Genomic DNA, 7609 nt, shown 5'->3' on the forward strand with positions numbered 1-7609 from the left:
CACACTCACCTAGTTCCAATCTGTTATACTCCAGGAATAGGAGAAATACAGGGGCAAGGTAGGGTTTGAAGGGAAACCTTGAAGTGGTCCTGATGGGGAAAGTAAGAAGACCCAAATGAGGTTCACCAAACTTTTCCTACCCTACCACAGGGTCTGAAAGGCAGTGTGAATCAAGTAGAAGCAACCCCTGAAGGAAGCTACCAATCTTAACCATTGAGCCCCATCCCCAGACCTTTTTAATTTATTCATTTTTAAATTTTGAGACAAGATCTTGCTAAGTTGCTCATGGCCTCACTAAGTTGATGAGGCTGGCTTTGAATTCTCGATCCTCCTGCCTCAGCCTCCTGAGATGCTGGGATTATAGGCATGCACCACCATGCCCAGCAACAACTTTGAAACTCTTGAAAGAATCTCTAGTGATCACTATCATCTAGCTGGTCAGACAGTGGCTGCTGCTGCTCCCATTAAAGTATTGTGTGCTATAATAGCAGGTGGGTCTCTTTATGCATTATTGTCTCCATCTTTGAAATGGGGTAGACAATATTAAATCACAGGTGGTTGTTTTGAAAAACAGGTTATCATTAAAAATACACAGTATATTTATTTTCATGTTATTATTTTGTTGTAAATGTTCATTAGCTTATTTAAAAGATAGTGTAAGTTCCTCATAGATGCATTAATCAACACACTTACTTGCTCATTTTTCTTTTAATTTTAGTTTTCAAAAATACCCAAAGGCTACATCATTACGGGGTAATGGACTGCAAAATCTTATTTAATTGCAATGAACATATTTACTGGAGTTACAGAAAAGAAAAAAAAATAGTCTAGAATCTTCTATCAATTTTAAAGAATCAAAACAACCTCTGGTAATAGGCAAGTATACTTCCTTGTGATCCCACTCCCCCTCCCTCTCTCCCCACTCCATCTCTGAAGATTTTGAGAAAGCAGAATATCCTGGGTCAGATCGTTTTTTGTACTCGAAAGGATTTGGAGACCTATAGCTCAAAACTCTTGGGAGATTCATGTATCTAACACATTCATGATTTGATTTTGACATAGGGTTTTAGGGTAACTCACCAATGGCAATTTCCAGAGCTTTCTTTCTCTGAAAAGAAGAAAATGTTTAGCTATTAGACTATGCTTGGGACCTCTTGGGCTATAAATGGTTCCACAGGCTGTGAACTATTCTGATGCATTTTGTCTTCATTTATAAGATGATGTATTTTTTTTTTGAGGTGAGCAACCAGGCTTTATTCAAGCAAATGGTCTTATTTGTGGTTTTTGAATTATATAAAATGTTTTAAGGGGATATTTTCCCCATAAACTAAAAATGATAATTAAGAATAAATAAAATGCAAGTTCAAGAACATTTACTGCATCCAAATTTTTGTACCAAATCTTGATACCATTACAGATATGACTATATTTAATTCAATCTAAGAGTTTCTTCAAACTGAATTCTCTTGCTGTCTATTTCTGGTTCCTCAGGGATCCTATGAAAAAATCCAAGGAAATTCCTTGCTGATTAGGGAGATATTAGACTGCAACATATGGTCCACACATGTCATTAGTATTCCTCTAAGGAAAAAATGCAAAGGATTATATTTAGAATACAGGGTATGTGTTCAGTGGTTGGGATGACCCAGGGGATTATTAGTTTCTTCTTGTGGAATTTTCTGTAGTTAAAAGATGAATCCAGAATTGTGACTGCCTGGTGGACACTGGAGCCCATCTGCAAGTTTTGCAGGTATGAGGCCTGCCATATTTTTACTATAGTATAATTTCTTCAAAGCTATTCATATTGCTCTTAAGACAAGATTTTCTATATATATTTGAAAGAAGTCTTTTCACACAGGTAACTTCTGAAATAAAAACTCATCCATGAATTATATATCATTGACCTCCAAATAAAATGAGCTGTGTCTGTAATAGCATTGTAAATTTTGTATCTACTGGAGTTACAGAAAATTAAGTACAATTTTAATAATAATAATTTTAATAATAATAATAATAATTAACAAATAATTCAAAATTTTATTCCTTTGTGTCCTGATGGTTTTACACTTGTGTTTGCATATTTGATGTGGGAACTAGACAACAGATGTCTTAGACCATTCAGTTTGCTGTAACAAAAATACCATAAACTGAGTGACTTCAAAATGATTAAAAGTTAGTTCTTATAGTTCTGGAGGCTAGGAAGTCCAAGATCAAGATACTGGCAGATTTGGTATCTGGTAAAGGTTCTTTTCCTCATAGATGGTACCTTTTTCCTGTGTCCTCATATGGTGGAAGGGACAAACAAGTTTCCTTGGGTCTCTTTCATGAGAGCATGAATCACTCTAATGACCTCCCAAAGGCCCCACCTCTTAATACTATTATACTGGGTGTTAAATTTCAATGTATGGAGCCGGGGGTGTAGCTCAGTTGGTAGAGTGCTTGTTTTGAAAGCACAAGGCCCTGGGTTCAATTCTCAGCACCAAAAATAAATAAAAATTTCAATGTATGATCTTTAGGGAGAACCCAAACATTAAGAACATAGCAAAAGGACATGATTTATTTATTTATTCATTTACTTATTCACTTATTTATCTATTTATTTATTTTGTGGTACTGGGAATTGAGCCCAGTGTCTCCTTGCTCAGGTAGGCAAGCAATCTATCACAGAACTACATTCCCAACCATTTTTTAAAAAACTTATTTTGAAACAGCTACAGTCTGTCACTTTTTAAGGTTTTATTTTGAAACAGGATCTTGCTAAGTTGCCCAGGTTGGCCTTGAACTTGCAATTCCTCCTGCCTCAGCCTCCCTAGGAGCTAGAATGTGCTACTATACCTGGGCAATGGGACATGATTTCTAAGGAAATTCTGAAATATAGGTAACCTGCTATCAGGTCCCCTCTTGCCTCTGCAAGAGTTATTTCTATTCTTCACACTTGAATAACTCTACTTCTTTCACTCTTGAAAAAAGAAAAAGAAAATAAATTATGAACTCATGTTTTTGTCCTAGGAAGCCATAGGTCGATTTGCCAGGCCTTGGCTAATCTCACCATCTCAGAAACTCCATACTTCCTTCACAATTTTCTGGTAAAACATCTTGTAGTGCAATATGAACTTCTTGTTTTGAAGGAATCTTCCTTAAACTGATGGAGTCCTGAAATATGTAAGCACTTTCAACACATATTTGGCCTTTCTTTCTGAATATTCTACACTCTGTTAAAAATCAATATTCCTTGCCCATTTCACACCTCCAGTCAACTGATTACCCTTTCCAATTGCCTGATTGGCACTTGAGTGGCACCTGATTCTCCCTTCTAGTCACTCGGGTGAGAACCATTGGGAAGTATACTTTTCTTTATCCTCTGACACTAACTACTTTCTAAGTCCTTTATTTATTTTTCTCTCAAGTTATCTGAATTGTTTTCCATTTTCCCCTTCTTCCACATCACATGTGAATCTTTGATTAGAGCTAAGCTTCCACGATTCAATGTGCTTTTCATCTGATCCAGCTGAAATCCTGTTGCCAGTGATTCTTCATGAACCATCTCCCTCTCCGAGTTGTGCTGCTGCTCTGGCTGCATACTACAGCAAGCTCGGACTCTTTGATGTAACTCTCAGGGTCTCTAATGAGAACCTGTTCAACATATCCAAACTGATTTCCCTCTATTTCCAAAACAAACCTCCTACTTCAGTCTGGGTTAGTTTCCTATTGCCTATTATTCATAGTAAACTCTTACCTTGTTTTGTTCTTTTTTTTTTTTCCAGCCATTTTTTTTCTTCCTGAAATATTCCTTTCCTTATCTTCCAAATCTGCAAATTCAGATCTCTGATTACACTACTTCACAGTAGCTTCCTCTTTCCCTGCATTTAAAATCAACAAAATAGATCAAAACCATAAAACTATGTTCTTCGTGCTGGGGTTGTGGCTCAGTGGTAGGGTGCTGGCCTGGCATGTGTGAGGCCTTGGGTTTGATCCTCAGCACCACATATAAATAAATGAAAATAAAAAGATCCATTGACAACTAAAGAAATTTTAAAAATAAAAAAGAATAAAACTGTGCTCCTATTCTTTGATTCAGTAATCCATTTCTGGAACTATATCGTAAGAAATGAACAAATAAAAAATTAGAATAAACTTGTGCACAAAGTTTCCCTTTCCTTCCAATATTATTGATGTGAACACTAAAGACAAGAAACAAACTACATGTCTAATAACAGAAAGCAAAAAGAAAAAAAGGGCTGGAGATTTGGCTTAGTTGGTAGAGTGCTTGCCTTGCATGTACAAGGACCTGGGTTTGATCCCCAACAAGCATCCCCCCCCCGCCCCGGAAACACACACCAAAAAATTAAAAAAAGAAAAAGAAAGCAGAAAGAAAGAATTATCATATATATCCCTATGGAAATATTGAATGCACAAAATCAATATGCTAAATATATGTAATTATGTGCATTTTAAAAAACTTATAAGTTAACTTATAAGTTAACTAAAAAGTAGAAACAATGTAGCATTATATTTACATAACCATTTTAAATCAGCCCTTAATATGTGAATTTTAAATAAGCTTGATTATTTCCATTTTTTAATGATAAAAAAGATAATTTGACAGTGAAGAAATTTCTGACAAAAGAATAACACATTCATATATGTAAATATTTTTGAATTTTGTTTAAAAAAGTTTAATATCTCTTATATGCCAATAATATTCTAGTCACTTTATTACATGCCAATTAATCCTTACAGCATACTGAGCGAAGGAGGTATTATTAGCTACCTTTTATTGATGAAAAAAATAATTCCAGAGAAGTTTAAATAATTTTCCCAAGATCAAACATCCAGGAAATGATAGGTTCAGAAAGTTTACCTGATTCTGCTATGAGAGCATCTGAATCTAGATTAAATTTAGCCTCTTCTTCATTCATAGTAAAATATTCATTGTTGAGAACATGATTATTAAATACTGTGACTATTATACTCCTGAAAAAGTAGTGGACAAGAGAAAGATGTGGAGGGAGAGATAGACTGAAATAATTTAAATGGATTTCTTCCTAAGGATTATGCAGAAACATTGAGGAAGTTGATGACAAAGCCTATACTAGGTAGACAGAGACCTTCTGGGAGCTCTGGTTTGCCATTTTTAGATGACAGATTGTGATTCAGAGATGACAATGATAAAAGTGTTCAAACAATTGAATAATTTGAGTAAGATGCAAACCATTATCAAAATCAGATGGAAGGGCTGGGGATATAACTCAGTTGGTAGAGTGCTTCCCTTGCATGCACAAGTCCCTGGGTTCAATCCCCAGCACCACACACACACACACACACACAAAAAAAAAATCCAGGAAATGATAGGTTCAGAAAGTAATTATGCGGATTTTAAAAAACTTATAAAGTTAACTAAAAAGTAGAAACAAAAGATTGGAGGCTACCATTTTTCTGTAGACCCCACATTTCTTTTATTTTTTATTTTTATTTTTTGGTACCAGAGATTGAACCCAGATGTGCTTAGCCACTGAATCGCATACCCAACCCTTTTTATTTTTATTTTGAGATAGGGTCTTTCTAAGTTTCCTAGGATCTCACTAAGTTGCTGAGGCTGGCTTTGAACTTGCAATCCTCCTGCCTCAGCTTCCAGAGCCTCTGGGATTTCAGGTGTGTGCTATTTTGCCCAGCTCCTAGATCCCACTATTCAATTTGGTACTTCATGACACTCTGGGTTTAAGTTATCTTTTATCTCTAAAGAAAATTGGTTCTCCAGACTCAGATCTATTTCTGGAATGGCAGAAGATCCTACAGCTATATCCAATGTATGGCCCATAAAAAGTTATGAGGTAAACTGGATGCACATTTATAATCCCAGCTAATTGGAAGGCTAAGACAGTAGGATTGTTTGTGGCCAGCCTCAGCAACTTAGGGAGACCCTGTTTCAAAATAAAATAAAAAATGGGGGGCTGGGGTTGTTGTTCAGAGGTAGAGTGCTTGCCTAGCATGTGTGAGGCAGTGGGTCCAATCCTTAGCACCACATAAATAAAATAAAATAAAGGTATTGTGTCAATCTACAACTAAAATATAAATGTTTAAAAAATAAGAAATGGGGATGTAGCCCAGTGGTAGAGCATTTGCCTAGCATGCACAAAGCCTTGGGTTCAATCCCCCCAATGGGGGGGGGAATAGAAGTTATATGATGTTTTGGCAATCTGTGGTTACATGTAACACTTTAATAGCAGCAATTTGCAAACATAATGTTAGAAATAGGCTAATTTTACTGAATTCATAGAACTGTATTCATAGAATCTGAGAAAGACTCGTTCAGACATCCATGCATTTCCCTCTGGGATTTAGAAGTGTGGATTCCTGATTGAAGAGAACAGGTAAGATGTTGTTGAGCTTTTCTCATGCAATTCAAGCTGTAAGGGATGGCATAGGCATCATAAATGAAGTGCCAGTAACAATTTGAATCTCACAGTAATTTAGTAGGTCAACCTTTGTTTCCACCCAAACTGTACTGTGTTTTTCAGAGCCCACTGACAAATAATTCCATTAATCAAAAAGAGGGCCTGGAGTTCTAGCTCAGTAGTAGTGTGTGCTTATCTCATCCTTGGCCCTGGGTCCAATCCTCAGCTCCAACAAAACAAAACAAAACAAAACAAAACATAATTACTCTTGCCTAAGAGAAGTAAAAAAAAATTTTTTTTGCATTGCTGTGGATAGAAAATGTTTGGTGGTCAATCTAGTTTCTCACCAAATTCTAGTAGATAAATTACTAGGATAGTCCATGGGGATCTAATGAGTTGGAGCAATAGTTCTTGGAGAGCCCTTTGATGTTAGAGTGATCAAAATGGGCAAAAAAGGAGTGGGTATCTATTGCATGGGAGAAGTGTCAAGGCACTGAAGCTCCATAACAGCCAATTTGTCAAAGAAAAGGGGAATGGAGTTGCCTCTTTCCCTTCTTCACACAATTGAGGTTTCATGCTGTATTGTTTTGACTTCATTTTGCTCTCATCTGCCTATACTGTGTGTTTATATTGAAATCCACTGTGCAAAAATTCTGGGCTGGAGAGGTGGTGAAGAAAAAATACTTTACCAGAGATGGTCCTAGATTCTGTATCACTTCCTAGGAGGCAAGATCACTAGTTTTCCGAAATCCTCTCCTTGGTAGAGTGAGACGCCTAAGATTTAGAGTGCCTCATGTTGTCCACTAGTGCATCTCAGCACCATTGCCAGCATCTGTTAAGTAATTCATCTGTGTGGTATTTGTTAATGTGATACTAAAATCCCAAACAATTTGAAAAATTAAAGTTCTTAGTTTGAGCTGCTTCAGGACATACTGAAATTAGCAAAGGTGCATTGAATAAACATATACTCCTTACTCTTCTGTCTGAAAATCTTAGATCTGAGGTAGAGGGGAGGGGCCCATTGAATATTCTTGTTATGAATACTTTTAAGCCTACCTAAAATCTCTTTTTCTTATGAAATTTTAAAACAAATGTGAATTCTAAACTTATCCTAAAAATTCTACTTGATGAGATGATTCAACTAGAAAACTAGTGATTTAACTTGACTGTTTTCTTAGCCTATGTTTCTTCAAAAATAAAATAATTTGATATTG

This window comes from Spermophilus citellus, assembly GCF_964194105.1.
Source record: "Spermophilus citellus genome assembly, chromosome: 11".
Taxonomy (NCBI): Eukaryota; Metazoa; Chordata; class Mammalia; order Rodentia; family Sciuridae; genus Spermophilus; species Spermophilus citellus.